A 20106-nucleotide genomic window follows, 5' to 3' on the forward strand; every position below is an offset into this window, starting at 1 on the left:
GCATACATAAAGTTCTTATCTTTTGATTATATTGCTGAAACCTCGAGGGCACGTTAATATGCGTTGAATATATACATATATATATATATATGTACATAGTTTTTGAAAAAGTTTCTTCTACTAATGAAACGTGTCTTTTCCACACGAGTTAGTTGGAACCCAATACTTGTCTCGTCAGATTAATCGCCCAAGTTTTACGATGAAACTAATATTACGTATTAACGAATTTTGCTATTATATAAGAATTTTTAATATTTACCTGATAATTAGTCGTGTTTTGTTTGCTGCAAAGTGTTGCCATACAGTGAATTTCCAGACCAGGTCAAAAGTAATAAAATCGTGCCATCGCAGTGAAAACGCTCAATATTTTACTTTTTATTACATATTACGAATGAGAACCGAATAAAGTACATCTAAACCGAATTTTGACTAATAGAAGAGCGCAAAAAACAATTATCCCTTCTCAGAAGAGCAAAAATCCACGTCAAAAGCAATAAAATCGCCGTCGCAGTGGGAATGCTCGTTACCGAGCGTTCCCACTGCGATGGCGCCGACACGATTTTATTGCTTTTGACGTTAATTTTTGCCTTCTGAGAAGTAATAATTGTTTTTGGTCTCTCCTTTTGACCAAAATTCGGTTAGAATATACTTTGATCAGCCCTCTTATATTAGAAGTTCATAGTAATATCGGTAAGGATAGCTATCATATTGTTAAAACATAGTGTAATATCGAAATGCAGACAAACTCTGGGGAAATATGTGAGATGCGATGTCTGTCTGTACTTATTCTTCCGCCTATTTTCCCCTGAGAGATGAGTTTGGTTAATTTGTATAGCTAGGTTTGGGTTTGAACAGCAAATGGACGTTTCGCATGTGGCAAATTGAGCTTCATAAACATTTTAGAGCAGCATATTAGCGCATATCAGTTTAATTATATTTTTCTAGAAAAAATATATTTACTGGTAAAAATGTATTTGGACTTTACTAGTGAAAATATAACTAAACCAAAAAATATACATTCATTGCATGTAAATAAATAATGATAAGTATGTAAATATACATATATATGACATATAGAAAAGTTGAAATCATATAATTGTACTAGCACCTGCCAGATAATTTATATTTTCACTGGTAAAAATATATATCTACTGGTGAAAATGTATTCCGATATAATTTTACTGAAATGACATATTTTAAAAAATATTTTCGGGATAGATTCGAGACTGTTTTTCTAGATTTTCTTTTATGAATAACCACATGAAACTGTATTATTTATTTATTTCTGCTGCATTAAATCCAGTTGTCAAATTACTGATAATACAATATATAAAAACATTAAATTTATATAATTCAGCTGGTGCTGTTGTTGATTTTTCGTTATTTCTTTGCTACTTCAGGTAGTCCATAATATTTATTTTTCGATATGACAATTTCGATTGTTTTTGTTTTAGATATTAAACAACAAATATTGCCACTGGCTAAAAATGTTGTTTTGATATTGGTATTATCATTAGGAAATTTTTTATATCTATATTGTTTATACAATCAACTATTACACAATTATTCATTGCTATATTATTTTAACAAATCAGCAAATCATAATTAAAATTATCAATATACGTTTGATTTTTAAATCAAAAATACCTAATAGCCACATTATTATTTAGCTCAGTGATTTTTCTACTAAAACCGGATAAAATTAAAAAAAACACTTGTTCATATGAGATACAAACCCAAATCTTTTAGATATTAATTACCAAATTATACCACTGGACTTTCGTGCTAGCTGTATACCACTTTCAGAAAGAACAGTGTTGTCAAATGAGTAAATTTGCTTTAACATTATTTTAGAAAAAAATTAATAGTGTATTGGAGTTACTGGATATTACAGTTCAATACTATATATTTTCACAAAATTTAATATAATTTTATATTCAAAAAATTGCAACAGCAAATCCCTGAGCTAGAGGCCGTTATGGTCCGAATTTCATTATACACAACTATAATGGAAACCGTTGCGGTCTTATTTTTTTTATTGTTTACGAGAATTTACCTAGATTTTCATCATGATTTTCATTCTAATTTTTTGACATAAATCATTTTGCCTGTCTTGGTGATGTTTGAAAAGCGCTTTGATTCTAAACAGTCGCATAGCTCGGTTGCCGGAAAATGCATCGACGGTTGAATTCAGTAGACACATAAATTACACCGAAATAGCGCATTCGAAATAGACCAGATCCATACAAAACGGTCGTCCCCCTGCCCGTTGAGAATCGCTGGTCGAATCAGGATTAAGCGTGTTGATTGAAATTCGATTAGCCGACAAATCCGATTCGAACGTTGACCGAACTGCTAAGTGTCACTTTGGATGTATTTCCTATTTATAAACGAGGGGCTTAGATACAAAAGCGCCTTTTTCAATCAACAATAACTTGAAAACTAACTTCTACCTTAATGTTAATAATTGTTCAAAGCTAATTATATTTAAGGCTAATATATTTTAGGCTAAGCATCGAACCATGCTTGCCTGTTTTTTTTAGCCGAACAAACAAGTAACAGTCTGAGGGGCAAAATTGCTACTATGATACCTCATAACTTGAGTTTCTGGATTGTTTCAATAGTATAGGTAGCAATGTTGTGGATGGGATAATAAATCAATAAGCATCTCACTGTAAAGATCAATATTTACTGTTGAACCCCTCCACTGAAAATGTTTAAAAAAACTTTTTCTTGTGTTTTTTCTCATTATTTTATATGCGACTACTTTTTATGTAATTATATCTAGCTGTTAGTTAAAAAATATTACCATAAACACCTAAGATTATTTGTATTGATTTAAAAATACAGAAAATTCAATACCAACCATTGAGAAAGTCCATAGCTGCATAATATCTAGAATTCGAATAACAAATAGCTCCAAAATGGGCGAAAATATCTGTATAATACCAAATCTCGCAATAATCTAGTAATAATAATGCTGAAACCTCGTTAATAAAAATACAACTTTGTTAATGTTAATAGTTATTGTACGTATCATAATCTCTTTAAAATTACATTTGAATCTCAAAAATACATGTTTTTTAATTTAATTCCTCACATATACAATGTGCAATATATATTATACATTCTTTATATTCATAAACATGCCTAATTTTCTGACTGAAGTTAAAAATTAAGGGAAATATTAGTTTATAAGTTACATGGCTTGATATGGGAGCTAAAAAATCACTGAGCCAAATGTTAGAATAACTTGACTGGATTTGAAATATAAATCCTAGTGGAATCCGAAAATATGTCCGCGCAAATTCGGTCATCTAGCAACCCTAATCATAGAGAAAATCTTGTGACAAGAATGCGAGTCAACGAATCCTGTCAGAAACGTCTGTCTGTCTGAATCAATGTCGACGATATATTTATTTACTTGGTAGTATGTAAGATAATAAACAAAATTCGCACTGGCTAAAATAGTATACTATTTATATCATTTATAAACAGAAAAATGTAGGTCATTATTGAATATCGTCTGTTAGGTATAAAAATATATTTTAATTATTGACTTAATGATCGTAATTGCTCTTTTAGTACAATAATTAACATAAAAGGCGAGAGATAAAATAGTATGTTATTACACTTTTATTACAAGAAGAAAATTTATTATGACCATATTATTTGTGTCTAATATCATTTTTATAATGGTAATATAATATAAGCATATATACAAATCAAACTTCATTTATATTTAAACTGTATTGAATATTAAAATATAATATGTATTCAGGCAACTCGTTATAATATTATAACAAGTTGCCTGAACAAATAAAAATACTTTTATCAACGATATTAAAAAAATCATAATACTCAACTTATAATAATGCTTGACGAATCTGCTTTTTTGTCAAATGGAAATATATTCAATTCAAATATATGTATAATACATAGAGTACATACATACAATTATGTAAGCTTGTTGCTAAATATAAATAAATACATAATTTTAAGGCTCAAGCTTTAAGCGAACATTTTGCCCGTTTCATAGCATAACATATCCGGTACACAGAAGCATCCTCATAAAATTAAACTACTTTGCTCTTCATATGATCTTGATTAAATGTATACATTTCTCTCGTGGTAAAAACAAACTTAAGTATCACATTCACTACATTTCTTCGTTCTAGAACTATATGTATTATATCAGATTTGCGTTTTTTTCTTACATTTGCAAAAATGTATAAACATAGTTTTTGTTAACAGTGGTCTTATCGATAATGCTCTTCAGTATCGGGTTGTTTTCAACTCTAAATCAACATTGGCAGTGGAGATAAAATAATTTCAGTTAAGCTGTATGCTTTATGATTTTCAACTCGTTCATAATGCGACAATTTTAATTATAAACATATGCTATGCAATGGGCAGGGATGCTATTAAATTTAGAAAGTGTCAAATGTAATTAAACATTCGTTTCAGGAATTTTGACATTGAAGATCTACATAAGGACGCGAAGTTAGGGGTTGTTAGTGAGGATAGTAGGGCTCCCATCAAAGTAGATAGCTAGCACAAAAGCTCAACGTTTCGCCTTCATTAGTTTACAAACATTTAAACAAAAATGAGAAATGTGTCAATTTTCGGAATATAGGTAACTCATAAACTGTCTGAGGAAAACCTCGCGCAGCGTAGATTTATTTTTGTTTAAATTAACAGTTAAAAAATTACTAACATGTAGAGAATAAGTATTACATGTTTTATTTTGTGACTCGCGTACCTCAAAGATTTATAGAACAGTCTGATAACCAGCAGGTGGTAAAGTCAATGACTAATACCTGAAAGTCATAGGTTCGAATTTATAAGAACGGAATTAGTGATTATTATATCATTATAGTTTCGATCGATCATCACATATTAGGTTTTCTTAGATTTTCTTAACCTTGCGGATAAATATGTGCTTAATAATTAAATAAAATCGAGTTACTGTGTGCATAGTGACATATTAAATGTAAGCTGCAATAGTAGTTTATGATTAATAAAATATATGTCACTTATTTACAAAATTCTGATGTAATTATTATTATACTTCCTTGATCGTTGTTGATTATGTTTACTCCCTTGTAACATTAGATAGACGATTTATAAGAAATTATAATAATCATTAAAACCAAAGCTAAGCAATATTAAGTTACTTTATCCCATTGTATGAAAGAAATATTTTTGTTTGGGAAGGCAAGACGAGAATTAAAGACGCTTGAAGCGCAAATGCATGTACATTTTTAAAAATCAATAGAAACATTTAAATATGATATAATTACATACGTTTTCAATGCCTTCACAGCCAAAAGTTTTATTGTAGCAGCATAATAGAGCTATCAACTTTGAAAGTTAGATTGTGGTATGGTTAATCCACTTAGAATCGAGAAATTTAAGAATTCAACTCGATAAATGGTATCCTCTTCATAAATTTAAATTGGTTTCATTGTCTTAAATAGCTATTACGTTCTAAATAAACACAATCGAAAATAAAAATAACAAAATTATATACTTTATGAAAGCTCGTTACTAAATATTAGAAGAACCTGTAGTACATATATTATTATTTTTTTAATTGCGTCGACTTAGTAATTTTCAGCAGACATTCTGTAAAAAAAATCATATTGCTAGAGCCTAAAATGAAACAACACAAACGGAAGAAAAAAACATTAAGATTATAACACAAATGTTATATATTTGTGTTTGTTTTATAAAAAACCATGAAACCGTTTACTTATGTATTAATTTACATTTTTATTATAAATTGAATGTAAAATTTTCTCTACCAAGAATCATATTAAATTAATTCACTCATAGTGCACTATTTTTACAGCTCGCTTAATTTACAGAGCGGAGCTCATTTTATAAAATTTCAAATTGAATACTACCTTTCTTTTATGGTTATATTATAATTATATAATAAAACGTTACATTTTTAATTTGCTTCATTTCCAATATATGTAATAGAAAACCTGCTGCTCTGTTACCTTTCGGGGTATTTTGTTTATTGCTCAAAAGCTCGAACTTCGCTTTCATCGGTAAACTTTTTCCCTCCCGACGATTTTTATTTACTTATTTATTTAGGTTGTATTATTGAATGTGTGTGTACATACTTGCTTGTATGCTTTTGACCGCCGAACTCGGTCTCTTCTAAGACCCTTAATTGCTTTGAACGTTTCGTTTGCCTTAGACTTAATTAAACGTATTGATTTTGCTCGTTGTTTTTATGTGTTTATTAATATCCTTCTCATCTGCGATAGCCTCTTTATATAATTTATTATTCAAAAAAGCGGTGAAAATATTCATTCTTTCTCGCATTGTTTTTGTTACGTGAAATGCGATTTCACATACGCTTAACTTAATCTGTCAATCCCTATAAGTATTTTTGACGTTAACGCCTTTCCCCATTAACCCCGATAAAGGCTTACGTCCTTTTCCTGCAACCCCTTTTTCGTAATTTAACACTAATGTATGAGGATTTCCGACGAAGTTCGCTCATTAGCACTTTTATGCCCACAATGAATGGAAGATACATTTATAATTAATGTTACTTATCAACTCTGCGATAGTTAACTTACATTGTTATACGATGTAAATAAATAATTTATATTAGACGCTCGAGCTACGCTTCGTAAGCTCTTTGTGTCTCGGGTCATATATCATATAATCTTGTATATCAAAACTGTTTTACATTATAAAAGTCGTGTTTGTAAAATAAGCTAGAAAAATATTAAATTTGCTCCTTTAAATATATATTATTAACTCGACCATTAAAATTAATGCTAAAGTATCGATTTGCACCCAGCGTCTTTAGTTGTATCAATTCCAACAATTCATTAAGCAAACGATCAGCCTTCAGGAGCATTGTTTTTTAAGCTGTTATTTGAATTTATTAAATATCGTACGATCACGTTTTTACGTGCGTGAAAAAGAACACGTTCATGCATACGTAAATTTGTAAAACGATACTAGAGGTGATAAACACGTTTTGTGGTTTATAACTACTCGCGACCCATTTTGCGAATTAATATTAACCCATTTGGTCAAGCTTAACCTTTACTATGGAGCGCGATTAATGGTAATTGGTAATAATTTGTTGATCAATGGCATATCATATTACTAAAACGAAGCTGTAATATTTATCAACTATGCATTTTAAAATAATATTTAGTTTTGTGTATTACATGTTTGATATTGTAGATTTATTTGATGTAAAGCAGGAATGTCAATATTACTAACAATTTAGATTGGTTTTAGACCGCAGGTCGATGTTTAATAAAAACACTTTAGCTAGTCTATCTAGATAAATAAAGTGTGTTTTTTTTTAGAGTTTTGTTTTTTGTATTGGCAACACTTTTCCCAGCGACAGCTCATTTGTGCTCAGTTTGGTTTGCCATTTCACCATGAATTTCCATTACGCCAGAACAAATTTATTTCGATAATCATGGTTTAGTTCGCGAAACTTACCGTGCGTTACGACCTTTTTACGGTCGACATAAACGTCCATCCGAACAAGTTATTCTAATAACCATGAATCGTTTTCTCACCACGCATACTATAATTGATAATACGCATCCGCAGAGACGTCGTACAGTGCGCACCGAATAAGTTGTTTCTGCTGTGAATGAGTAGATTCGCCATCATGCACAGCAATTGGAGTTGTGTCCATCCACTTTATGGAAGATTTTGCGAAAATATATTGGTTTACGAGCCTACAAGATCTAGCTCGTACAAGAATTGAAGCCGCTTGACCATCGTGTGCGTCGTTCGTTCGGTGAATGTGCCTAAAATGAAATTGCTCTTGATCCTCATTTACACCACAAAATTTTGTTCAGCGAAGAGTCTTAATTTTGGTTGAATGCCTACGTCAACAAGCAAAATTGCTGCATTTGAAGTGAATAAAATATACAAGCCATTATTAAGACGACGTTACATCCATAAAAGTCAGTTTGGTGTGCTTTATGGGGTGGTAGAATCATTGGTCCATATTTCTTTAAAAATTATTCCGGCTAGAACGTTACATTCAATGGAGAGCGCTATAGATCCATGATTACTGACTTTTTCGTTTCCAAATAGAATGGCATTGGTGAAAGAGTTTCAACATGACACAGCGCGCGTCACAATCAATTTATTGAAGGAAACATTCGACGAGCGCATAATTTTGCGTAATGGATCTGTGAATTGGCCTCCAAGATTGTGTGATTTAATACCGTTGAATTATTTTCTGTAGAGATATGTGAAGTCGCTAGTCTACGCCGATAAACCAGAGACGATGGACGACTTGGAAGCCAACATTCGCCGCGTTATTGCCGATATTCGACCCCCAGCTGCTCGAAAATTGAACTTTATTTGAACCAGCCGCGGCGCCCGTATATCCGAAATTATATTTAAACACTAATGGTATAAAATTATCAGCAGGGGAAGGTTCCGACAGATTTTTTTTTAAATATTGAGGACAAGAACCACAAAGAAAGTTTTAATTTTCCATACAAGTTAATGCAACTTATATGGAAAATGCAAGATTGCAAATACAGGAAAATACATACATTTTAGTGTTAAATGCAGGTTTTTGAAAAACTATGCAAAAGGAGAATTTCAAGGCGACACTTTATCTCCCGTATTGTTTTCCGGAATTTTTTCAACGTTCCAATCTTTTAATGAGACGGCCACTAAATTTACTTTAAATATTATTATAATTATTTTATTAATTTATTTAGCTAATATAGCTCATTTTTACACTAAACAAATTTGAACTAAACATACTATAATACATAATATAAATATAAACAGAAAATAAGAAAGACTTAATATTATAATTTATTTATGAATGCACGTAGGTGCTTCTTTATTCTGTTTAGTAAACCCGCTATATTTTCATTTTTATACAAATATTATCCTAGGAACATTATTATACAAATTCACACCTCCATACAGCATTCCCCTGGCAGTGCTCGTTCACTTATACCTAACTATCCCTAAATCGTCTCTATTTATAGTATTGAATCTATGTACATCTTTATGTACTATTAAATACTTATTAAAATACTCTGGTAAGATATTATTTTCTAGCGTATATATAAATACTAAAACATTCATCTTCAATATTTCTTAAATATTCAACCATCCCAATCTATCAATCACACTTCTACAACTAGTAAATATATTTTTATTTTAACTACTCTCATTGCCCTATTTTGTAATTTGCAACATAATTTTATTTATTTTATTAAATATATCTAATATTGTTGCAGAATAATTAAAATGGGGCAATTTAATATTTTTGTAGATTATTTTTTGCATTTATATTTATGCTTTAAATATTAACAAAGTACAGTCAATCGTGTAACACGATTTACTGTTTAACTATAGTAGTACATATATGTATAATACGTTGCTCGCACAGGATATAGTCTCAATAAATTTGAAAGAAAAGTCCTGATGAGGATTTTCGGACCTTATTAAAATCTGGCATTGAATTATGGACACAGACCCAATGAGGGCAGAATATGTATGTCACGTTGGAAGACCAAGACAGCCGTACGACTGGCTGTGGCATATTAGCATAGATTATTCCATTTTATAAACAACTTAAACCTATTCCAAATTGATTTAATAATATTATTGCTCATTAGGAGGCACGATAAATGTGTACAAATTATAGTGAGATATTTTTAGGGTAGATAGTAACCAAATCGGCCACACGTCGCGATCTAATCTCGTTTCTGAGTATCAGATTATATACCATAATTGTGTAATATGTGAGTATTTTTTTGTGAGGAAACCATTGTAAGGATGTGTATTTTGGAATAGTAAAATAACGACTATAGTTATGTATATTTTTATTTATTGCCATAATAAAGTTTCCTTAATTTATTTATCATGTTTTTTTATTATTTAAAAATAAATTTAATTATAATAATCCCCTTTCAACTGTATATAAATTAACCCATTCAATTCGTCAAGTACGAATTTCGTAGTCAAATTACTAACAATCAAACCCGAATAGGCACGGTTAATCGTAGATAAGAGGATTTAAATTGAATTTAGTTCTAGTACATTGTGTGGTTTTAAACGTGGCGTAGATAAATAATTTACTTTTGTGAAAAATAATCATCTCGGAAACAGCATTGTTAATACTATAAGGCTCTCCGCTTTCTAAGTTTCAAGTTTTCGAGATCCACCCTTCAGCGCAGTGCAACCGCAATCTGCTGCAATCTTAACGACCAGACAATTTGATTTAGAAGTATAAACCATTTTGTGACAGTTAAGAAACTTTGGTTTGAAACTGTCTGGTTGTGTTCTAGAGTTAGAAGTAAATTCGCTTACACACAAGTAAGTTTCTGTTATAAAATGCATTATATCGCATATAAAAATTGTTTACAACATTTTAATTAATTTTTCTTGTTAAAAAAAAACAGTTTTTTTATTGTTATGTTAAACATGTTAACCAGTGTCTTTGACCACTGTGTATACAAGAACGAGAGTATATATTTTATAATGAAATATCCGCAATATCATAGGCTTTTGTCAACATATTAATTAGACGGTATATTATGACACGTAAACTGTTCTATAAGCTGAGATTAATGATAATAACTCATATAACATAATATTATATAATATTTGAGATCTAATTCAAACAATTAATTACTATATAATATGAATTATCCGTATGTATTATATAATATAATATTGAATTTGTAATATAGAGCTTCGACTACATAAATTTAATTTATATCGTATTAATTAATTCATATTATAACAAAAATGTGTTTTCGCATAAATAATCTGCTCTAATGGTAATTCCTTGTACATTAATCAGAATCTGATTAGACTATCTGTTATTAAAATTAGATTGGGTAATTTGTTGTATTGTTATCGATTAATTGAGGTCGCTTGCATAATTTACTTGTTACTCTGTTCATAACATATCATAGTTAATTATCAAAAGAAATCGTTTTACAGTAACCTATTTTGTTCAGTTTACTATTCTAAAGTTTTCGCCTTTAGGCCATCTGCTTTACTAATCCGGATAGTTTGTTTACCATAGGTTGATACAGCACTTTTATATATATTTATTTTTATATTCTTAAGAATTTGTATCGCTGTTTTATGATATCGCATAAAACATGTATACGCGCTTTAAATATGTATTTTTTTCTCTATTATAGTAAATACACGTGTCTCTAGTGTACGTGCTTATTCGTTGTGTAACGTATGAATTCGTACGATATAAAACTCGAACAAAAATCTCGTGCTAGATGCTGTCTGTATATGCGAGACGTGTACTTTGGCGTGTGGCCAATATCGGCTTACAATCGATTCCGAGTTTTATTGTATATATAGTACGGTTGGTCGGGTGTTATTGTTTGTGTGTTTGGGCAAAGTTATGCGAACGTTTATATGAAAAGGCGTCATCTTCTTGCCGTAATAGAGTAGAGAGGATGTTCAACGATAATGTTATTACGCACTATGAATAGTCTATTCATATCGTTTTTATTTTGTGTTTTAGGAGCGTGTGTTTTTCATTGCTCCGAGGGTTGTTTTTCGAAGCACGTAATTTGGTTCATTAAATTTATTGGGCTGTTGAATGCGAAAAACTTAATTGAGAGGAAAGCATAAACGTATGTCGTTGGCCGTGGAGCGTCCGACGTTAGAATTTAATTTCTCTCGCTTGACGTTTCGCGTTAAACGAAAAAATAATTAATGTAAATCTAGTTTCATCATCAAATGAGTTTTAGTATTTTTTACAAAATCATCTTATTTAAACTCAAAAAATCCACGAGAAGTAGTTCGAAATCGCGTGCGAGAAATGTAGACTTGGTCAAAATAGTGGAACACCAACGTGAACCAAAACCTTTATCTTGTTGGAATTGTATGGTCGCGTGAACTGTATTTGGAAATCCGTTAGAGTTCATTTCAACATTTGGTTAATATAGTTATTTTCATGCTACCCTCGCACATGAACACGATTCCTACCCCTACTGCTGCTGTTCAACCTCAGACCTCAACGCTTCCACCCCTGTGATTTTAAACGCACGTTCACAGTAGGGGCGTCATTCCAGGGGAGGGAGCAAAAGTTGAGCAGTCAGTGGTCGTTATATAACATACATTTTTCCTTTTTTAGAATCCACGTCAAAAGCAATAAAATCGTTCATTTGCAGTGGAAACGCTCGGTTATCTAGCGTTTTTATAACGACTTAATCAAATGAAGCATATCTAAACCGAATTTTGCCCAATAGAAGAGCGTAAAAAACAATTATCCATTCTCAGAAGTCAAAAATCTACGTAAAAAGTAATAAAGTTCCCACTGCGACGACGCCGACATGATTTTATTGCTTTTGACGTAAATTTTGGACTTCTGAGAAATGATAATTTATCACCCTCCTATTGACCAGAATTCGGTTTGAATATACTTTGACCAATTCTCGAATATCAGAAATCTCATAAAAATAGCTATCATATTTTTAAAACATGGTGTAATATCTAAGTGCAGACAAACTATAGAGCAATATGCGAGATGAGACGTTCTTCTTCAATTTATTTTCACCTGAGAGAGTATTTTTGACTTGACCTAATGAAAGTTCTAAAACTTTCATTAGGTTAGATTTTGGTTTGAACAGCAAATTGTCGCTTCGCAGCTGCTAAATTGAGTTTCATAGACATTTTAGAGCAGCATATAATATCACTAGCGCCTATCAGTTAAATTATATTTTCAATAGTAGAAATATATATCTACTGGTGAAAATATATCTGGACTTCACTAGTGAAAATATCATATAACTAAAAATCGCATTCACTGTAATATTTTTACATCGCATGTAAATAAATAATGATAAGTTGGTAAATGCATGAAAAAGTTGAAATCAAATAATTCTATTAGCACATGCCAGATAAATTATATTTTCACTGGTGTGTATATGTATTCCGATATGATTTCACTAAAATTATATTTTCTGGAAAGATTCTATGGTGTTTTTTTGTAAATTTTATTTGAGATACAACCCTAGAATTTCTGCTTTAAAATCATGGACGCCATTTCAGCTTTTTCCAAGGAGGGGGGCGGGCAAAAGTTGGCCAGTTAGAGGTCGTCTTTTTTAATATTTCGATTCAAAGGAAATGAAAAATATCAAGAAATCCCAAACCTAATCGGAGCAAATGATTTTCACCCAATCTTTAAGTGTTCCGTCTTGGTGTTGCTGGTCTTATTTTTTTCTGACTTATTCAGAATTCAACTTTTGCTCATTACCATATGCAACGCTACACCTCTTCTTTCTGAATAATGTCTTTCAATTACTGAACTCGATTTGTATGTACTATATATGTATACTAAGCTTGACCTTGACGAAAATTTATAAAATGTTTACAAAACGTTTAAAATAAATTAATAATATAAACAAATATTAACGATAAATGTAAACACAAAGACGCAACTGAGTTTTCAGATTTTGATCTTTTTTTAATTAATTAATAAGCAAAAACAAATCTAACAAATTTGTTTATAATATATTTGAATACCAGTTAAAAATATTTTGGTTAGATTATGAACTTGATAAGAACTATGCAACAATCAAGGGATTCCGTTAGTTTTAGTATGCTAACAGTCGATGATTAGCTATTCTCATTTTAAAGAGTACAGCGCCAAAATTATAATTAAATATAAATAAGAGATCAGACAAATGTATTTAATTACTTAAATACCATTTCATTATTTTCATATTAATGAAGCTCGTAGTTCGAATAAAGAATGGTATATTCAATTTAGGTTATTAATTCATAATAAATCTTGAGACGTCAAATCCCATGTCACTGGTTCAATTTTACAGATTAAATTTCAAGCGAAGATTAGAAATTTAATACACGAAGCGTCTCGTTGCTATACGCAATATAAATAATTTTAATATGGTATTATATTTTATCATACATGCCCGTATCATGTATTGTTTGTGTCGTAGAAACAACGGAGAAAACTCCGCTCTACTAAGTTTTTGACTAATTTAAAATTATTTTGTATGATTGTCGGCAAAAAAGTTGAAATTTAAAATTAACCCCTTATTTCTATAACGAAGCTTTGAGGTAGAATATAAAAATGGCACATCGTTTTGAATAGGTGGGGAAGGACGAAGAAATTTAATTAAAACTCTCTTAATGCTCCAAATAAAATTAATTCAGAAGGCTATTTTTTACAATTATGATAAAAAGTTTTACTGGAGTTGATATAAATGTGATTTTATTTTAAGTAATCATTTTTAAGCAATTTTTATTATATGACGGTCGTGTCTGCTAATATTGACCCTTTGAATTGCTTAATTGCTTAACTTCAAATTTTTATTAAACCAACTTTGTTCAATTTATATAGATTACAGAAGCAATCAAGTCTGTAAGATGAAAACAACAGCGTTAATTTAAAATTTTACCAGGATCAAACGTTTTAAATTTTATTTCAATGGTGTTTATATTCTGTTTTATAATAGTCGTTTATTTTTATTCGCTTCTAAGTTATTTAGCGAGTAAGCTTTTTTATCGACGATTATGAATCTATTATCATACAGCAGTTTAAAAATTCTACTCGTGTGACCGGGATCTATATGAACCCTCGTTATCAAACGGTCTTAATTGGACACTCACAGCTTTCATCTCCCATCACTATGACGTCAATGGATGCACCATAGTAATGATAATATTCGCCTATAAATCTTATGAGGCAAATCGTTATGGTATGCGAACTGGGATTGCCCAATGCACACAAAGGTATAATCTACCATACACATCTGACGTTTGTTTTCGCACATTGATTGCGCTTTCCTTGTTAACGTTTCAATGTACGTACTTATATTGAATGAAACCGCTGACCCGTCAATGTTGCATATATCTATTCTTGTACGTCATAGAAAATTATAGAAGCATGAAAATATTCTTACAATATTGTATGTTTATACAAACGGTGTTTGGATTTCGGTCAAGGCGATATGCTGCACTACGAAATTATTATTTTTCAGACTATGATGGAACTATGTTTGGACTATATTCTTGTTAACTTTGACCCAATATAATATGTATTTCTCAATGTGTAAGTAAATCATAAGACGTCAATATGTCAGTTTGTTAAATTGAAGACGTTGAACGATCAACGATGAAAGGCACATTTAGGGGAGAACAAATCTCGGATTTTTTTGTAATAAACAAAGCAAATATATCTACAATAACAGATATAAAATCTATATTGAAAAATCTTTTATCAGAAATTTCTTCAATTATCTGATACCATACATATACCGTCTGATATATTAATGGTATCAGATAGATTAACTTTACCATATAGTAGATATTATATCTATATCCGTATTTCTATATAATCTCTTTTCAGTTTATTTTAAATAATCTCTCTTTTACGAGTGATTTTTTTCCATCGTTTAAATAAAGGTTTCAAGCTAAGCCTAATGTATGATATAAATAAGACGAGTGAATGTATTGTGCAAGCATCGATATCATATGATGCAATATAAAATTATAATTATTATAGTTAATTTAAAAAGATTTGTTTCTTTATCAAATATGCTAGTTTAAGATTTTTAAATTTTTTTTTCATACCCAGGAAATGTGGGATATTGATATTGTATATATGTAGATATATATATTGTGCGATGACTGCTTGTCACATTGTCAACTGTATATGGTATTACAACGGAATATTTATACGTTCTGTTACCAATTGACTGTACGGTTAATGTCGCTTACAAAGGAGTTCATTTGTGTTAAGATTACACATTGTTTTACTTCGTTTAGCAGCGGAACGAGCGACAGCGATCACCGCCATTACTATACTCACAGTCGGATGTTACTTTTACATTCATTGTTTATTGTCGGTTAGGTTGAAACTCCGTTGATTTTTCATTTAATAATTAAATATATTTCAGGATATTTAGCTGCCAGTAGACGCAATTCAAGCTATTTTATAACTAAGCACAAAAATGGCTTACCATCTAAGGAGAGCCTCGCTCAGTAAATGCAGCGTTGAAGCTGCAGTTTTAGGGTCTTGTTTAGAGATGCCTCTCCGGAGGATGGGTTTAACCAGGTGATCGCCAAGCAAATTTTTATATTTTTTTGCTGTGAGCCACCATTCTCAACCCTTTTAATTATTATAAAAGAGGAACGTATTATACGCGAAAAAATATTTGTTTATATATCGTTTTTTATTAACGCTTCTAGCCCTGCACCTTCATATATTATAAGGTAAAAAATATTTTATACTACTTATTTTAAGTGTCATTTATATATGATTTAACGATTAAATCAAATCGACAGGAAATGTATTATAAAAATAGATATTGTATATATATGGGTTAAGTTTGTTCGTTTAGTCTAATCCACCATCTGATTTTTAGAATGCCAAATAATAAAAAAAATCGTAATTCCGTTAAAGAAACCCTGGTGCCAGCTCTCCCTGTTTGATTGACGACCCGAGATCAACTATCCTCTTTGCTCAAAAACTCCCTGTCGCCTGGCGAAGATAGGCGATTCTTCAGTAAGCAGTTCAAAATTTAGTTTCAAGAAATCTTTTTTGGCGTGTACATAATATACTATCTCGTTTCCGGTAGCATTCGCAGCAACGTTGTGCTTTCAGTGTGTATTTTAAATGGTCGCGTTAAAATTTATCGTCCAATTGTTACTGAACAGAAAAAATACTGTTGTAAATTTTAATAAGATAGATGTGACGTTCGTGATAAAAAAATAAGTGGACGACTATCCGTTGTCACTGATGAACTCATTAAAAATATTAAAGAAAAAATCGTTTTGATATGCATATTAAGAAGTGTCATTTACGAAACGATTAGCGAAAATAAAAAATAGAGCATGATTTCTGTGACTATGGAATCAATAAGCTTGTTCCAATGCATAAAGTTACAATAAATAAAGGGGCGTTTCAAATTTATTAAGTCAGTGCATAATACAATGCATTAAAAATATTTCTCTGTTTATTTTTATAGTGATTTTACAAATAGTAATGTATTATATAATATTTTTAAAACTATGTACGTAATATTATATAATTATTCAATAAGGTAAACAAAAGTGATAATTAAAGCTTATCACGCGATTACACGCGTTAGTAAAATTGCTAGTTCAACATTTAACCTTTTTACCTTTAACCTTTGGCTACATAGTGTTAGAATCGCCTCATATGAGAAACTTTGATGACAAAGAGGAAATCTGTAATCTTTTTGAAATGTATGTTTTCATAAATATGCTTACAAAATTATATGTATTTAATTTTAACGTTATATTTATTCATATTGTCATTTACAATTTTTCCGTGAAATTAAAAACTTCATTCTCGTCTCATCTAAAATTGTATGACTATCAACTCATTGAAAAGACAAAATTAGTGCAGTAGGATTTACTATTGTATCATTGGAAAGATATGCCAGGAAGGATTTTAAATTCTAAATAATACAAATATTGCTTAAAAAATATTATTATTACTTAACAATGATAACAATATATACATACACGTTTTGAGATCACGTAGCACGAGTTGTCTTGTTTGCGCGCAAACAATCGTGACCGCACGCATATTACTATATGTTACTAAGGACTGTCTTGATTAATCCGATACTTGACATGTCTAAAGTTATAAGTAATGCGACCCGTTTCTTATGGTCAGCGTGGACAGTAAATTAAGCTATATTATCCACTATGTAGAACTCAATGATTCTAATTAAATACACGCACATACGAACACTTTCGTGGAAAACTATTCAGCGGAAAACCACAGACGAAGGGGTGAGATTTACACAAATAAGACCATAGAGCTGCGAGTATTAATATATACCTATGTATATGATTTTTGATGAGATTTCGCCAAACAACTTTTCAGGGAAAACACATCAATCAGTGGCACGTGTTTGGCGTTCGTTATGTTATTAAAGAAAATTAACGTATCTGATTACGATATTGTGTAACTAACTGCGTTTACTTAATATTTACATAAATTTATGTCATCGGGCTATCTAACTAATTTATTTGAGATTTTTGGCTTTAATGAATAATTCATTTATAATTTTATATGATACATGTTTGAGTACCATTTTATTTTTTTATTGTTTCTTAATAAGATACAAAGCGTTAATGTAATGTATTATATATAGACAGATCTTAATCATTTTAATTAAATATATTATACATGGATAATTTTAATTAAATATATTATACATTTGGCTTGTATTTGTGTTTTAGAAAATACATATCTGTTTAAATTACACTTCATTTAACTAATCGTTTAAATATCAATTTCATATTACTAAACAATGTCTTATACTATTGATGTTATTAGTTTTACCTCATATGTACGATTATATAATTGTCAAATGAATTAAGAAAAGTCTTACTTATTAATTGCTAGTTTTATTATCTTAAACTATACATTTAACCATTTTGTTGCTCTTTTCAAACTTAAACGGACACGAAATTAAACCTTCATTTTGTATTCTGTCGTGTACGCTGACACAATAAGTCCATTGTGTTTAATACACTTGGATATAATTTCGTGTTGGCTTTGAAAGCTTTCCGTTCAATATGTTGTAGCTACAATACTTATTATGTACAATCGGAAGGACCATTTGTATGGTAATAGAGCACCTTTTGTTCGATTGCATGTATCGATTTATACTTTTCATTGGATAGCCGCAAGTTTACTATAGCATCTGTCTCTGTAACATATGTATACACACTTATATTTGCAACATATGCACACATATATTTTTATTTTGACCTTTTGATCGATCCATATGAAGCCCGAACAATATCAAAGTCGCAAATTCGAAAAAATGTTATTATTCGCACAGGTATTATAGATTATATACTATAGAATACAGCTTTTCTCTCAATACGTAACGAATTTATTTCTCTTACAAGTAAATATATATTTCACAATAAAAGTATACCTTAAAAACGTTCAATGTACGGCTTTCCTTTCTTCGTGCATGTTTAATCTAAAGTTAAAAAAATGTATCGCCGATAAACTTTTCACGTATCCTTACAAAGTTGTTCTTTGTCGCTTTTATTTTTATTATCGAATCACGAGTTTTACGTTTATATGAACATTCCTATGTAATATATATTAAATTGTGTAATTTACGTCTCCTAAATAGCACTTTTGCGATTTTTCTCTTTGAAGTCACAAATGAGTCTAAATACATATATATATATATACATATGTTTCAGCTTTTAATATTTTATAAAGATACCTAAAAGGCTTTATTATACTCGACAATCAATGTTTCGTGCTGTGCAGAGTTTCAAATCCAACGTTTAACGTGTTTCTTCACGGACCGTTGACCATAAACGTTTTTACTTGTGTTAGGGTCAACGAGACGAGAAACGACCCTGACTTTGAAGACTCGTATTGGATTGTTACATGTTTTTATATTGCGTGTAAATGACTTAATTTGAAGAATTAATAATGGTAATAGCAAAAGTACTCGCTTTCATTGCATTTCTCATACGTGAAGAGAATGTATGTACAATATTAGCAAAATATTAATGTTGCACTTTAAGTGTCTTCTTCATTCATCACTTTTGGCTTGTAAGTTATTTGAGGCGAACTTAGCAATTAATTCGCTTAATTTTTCGCAACAAGTAATTACTACAACTACAGAATATTCCGTCACGTTTCGAGATCCATCAGGTTCATAGTCTGAATCTGAACCATTATTTTAATAAATTATATCCGGAATGGAGTATAAAGTAACTTATAAAGCTTGCTGACCAATCACAATCATACAGCGATCATCCAGTTGCACTCGCTTCTTAGAACATCGAAATATGTATACGCCTTTAGAAAGTGACATCATCGAGGTCGAATTATGCAACAGAAATATTATGTTTCGCAATAAAGAAATATTTTGTCAATGCACCGGAGAATCCTTGTGTGTTATTTATGTGACCTTTTTTCTAGTCGTAACGAGGGCCATTGTGTGGTCCTATCCTTTACAATATATTGTCTTGTTTCTCTCAATTGTTGATGAATGAATGGTCATAGTCATTAACGTGAGTTTCAAGAATAAGATCCCCCCACAGTTAAAA

General features: G+C 30.5%; 1 protein-coding gene across 6 annotated transcripts in view; it reads left to right on the forward strand.

Annotated features, from left to right (window-relative positions):
• krz (beta-arrestin protein kurtz) overlaps nt 1-20106 on the forward strand; it is an 80011-nt gene that overhangs the window by 49102 nt on the left and 10803 nt on the right. The window lies entirely within an intron of this gene.

Source organism: Plectrocnemia conspersa, unplaced genomic scaffold (genome assembly GCF_051122295.1).
Source record: "Plectrocnemia conspersa isolate PC_06_02 unplaced genomic scaffold, ASM5112229v1 ptg000013l, whole genome shotgun sequence".
In the NCBI taxonomy this organism is placed as follows: Eukaryota; Metazoa; Arthropoda; class Insecta; order Trichoptera; family Polycentropodidae; genus Plectrocnemia; species Plectrocnemia conspersa.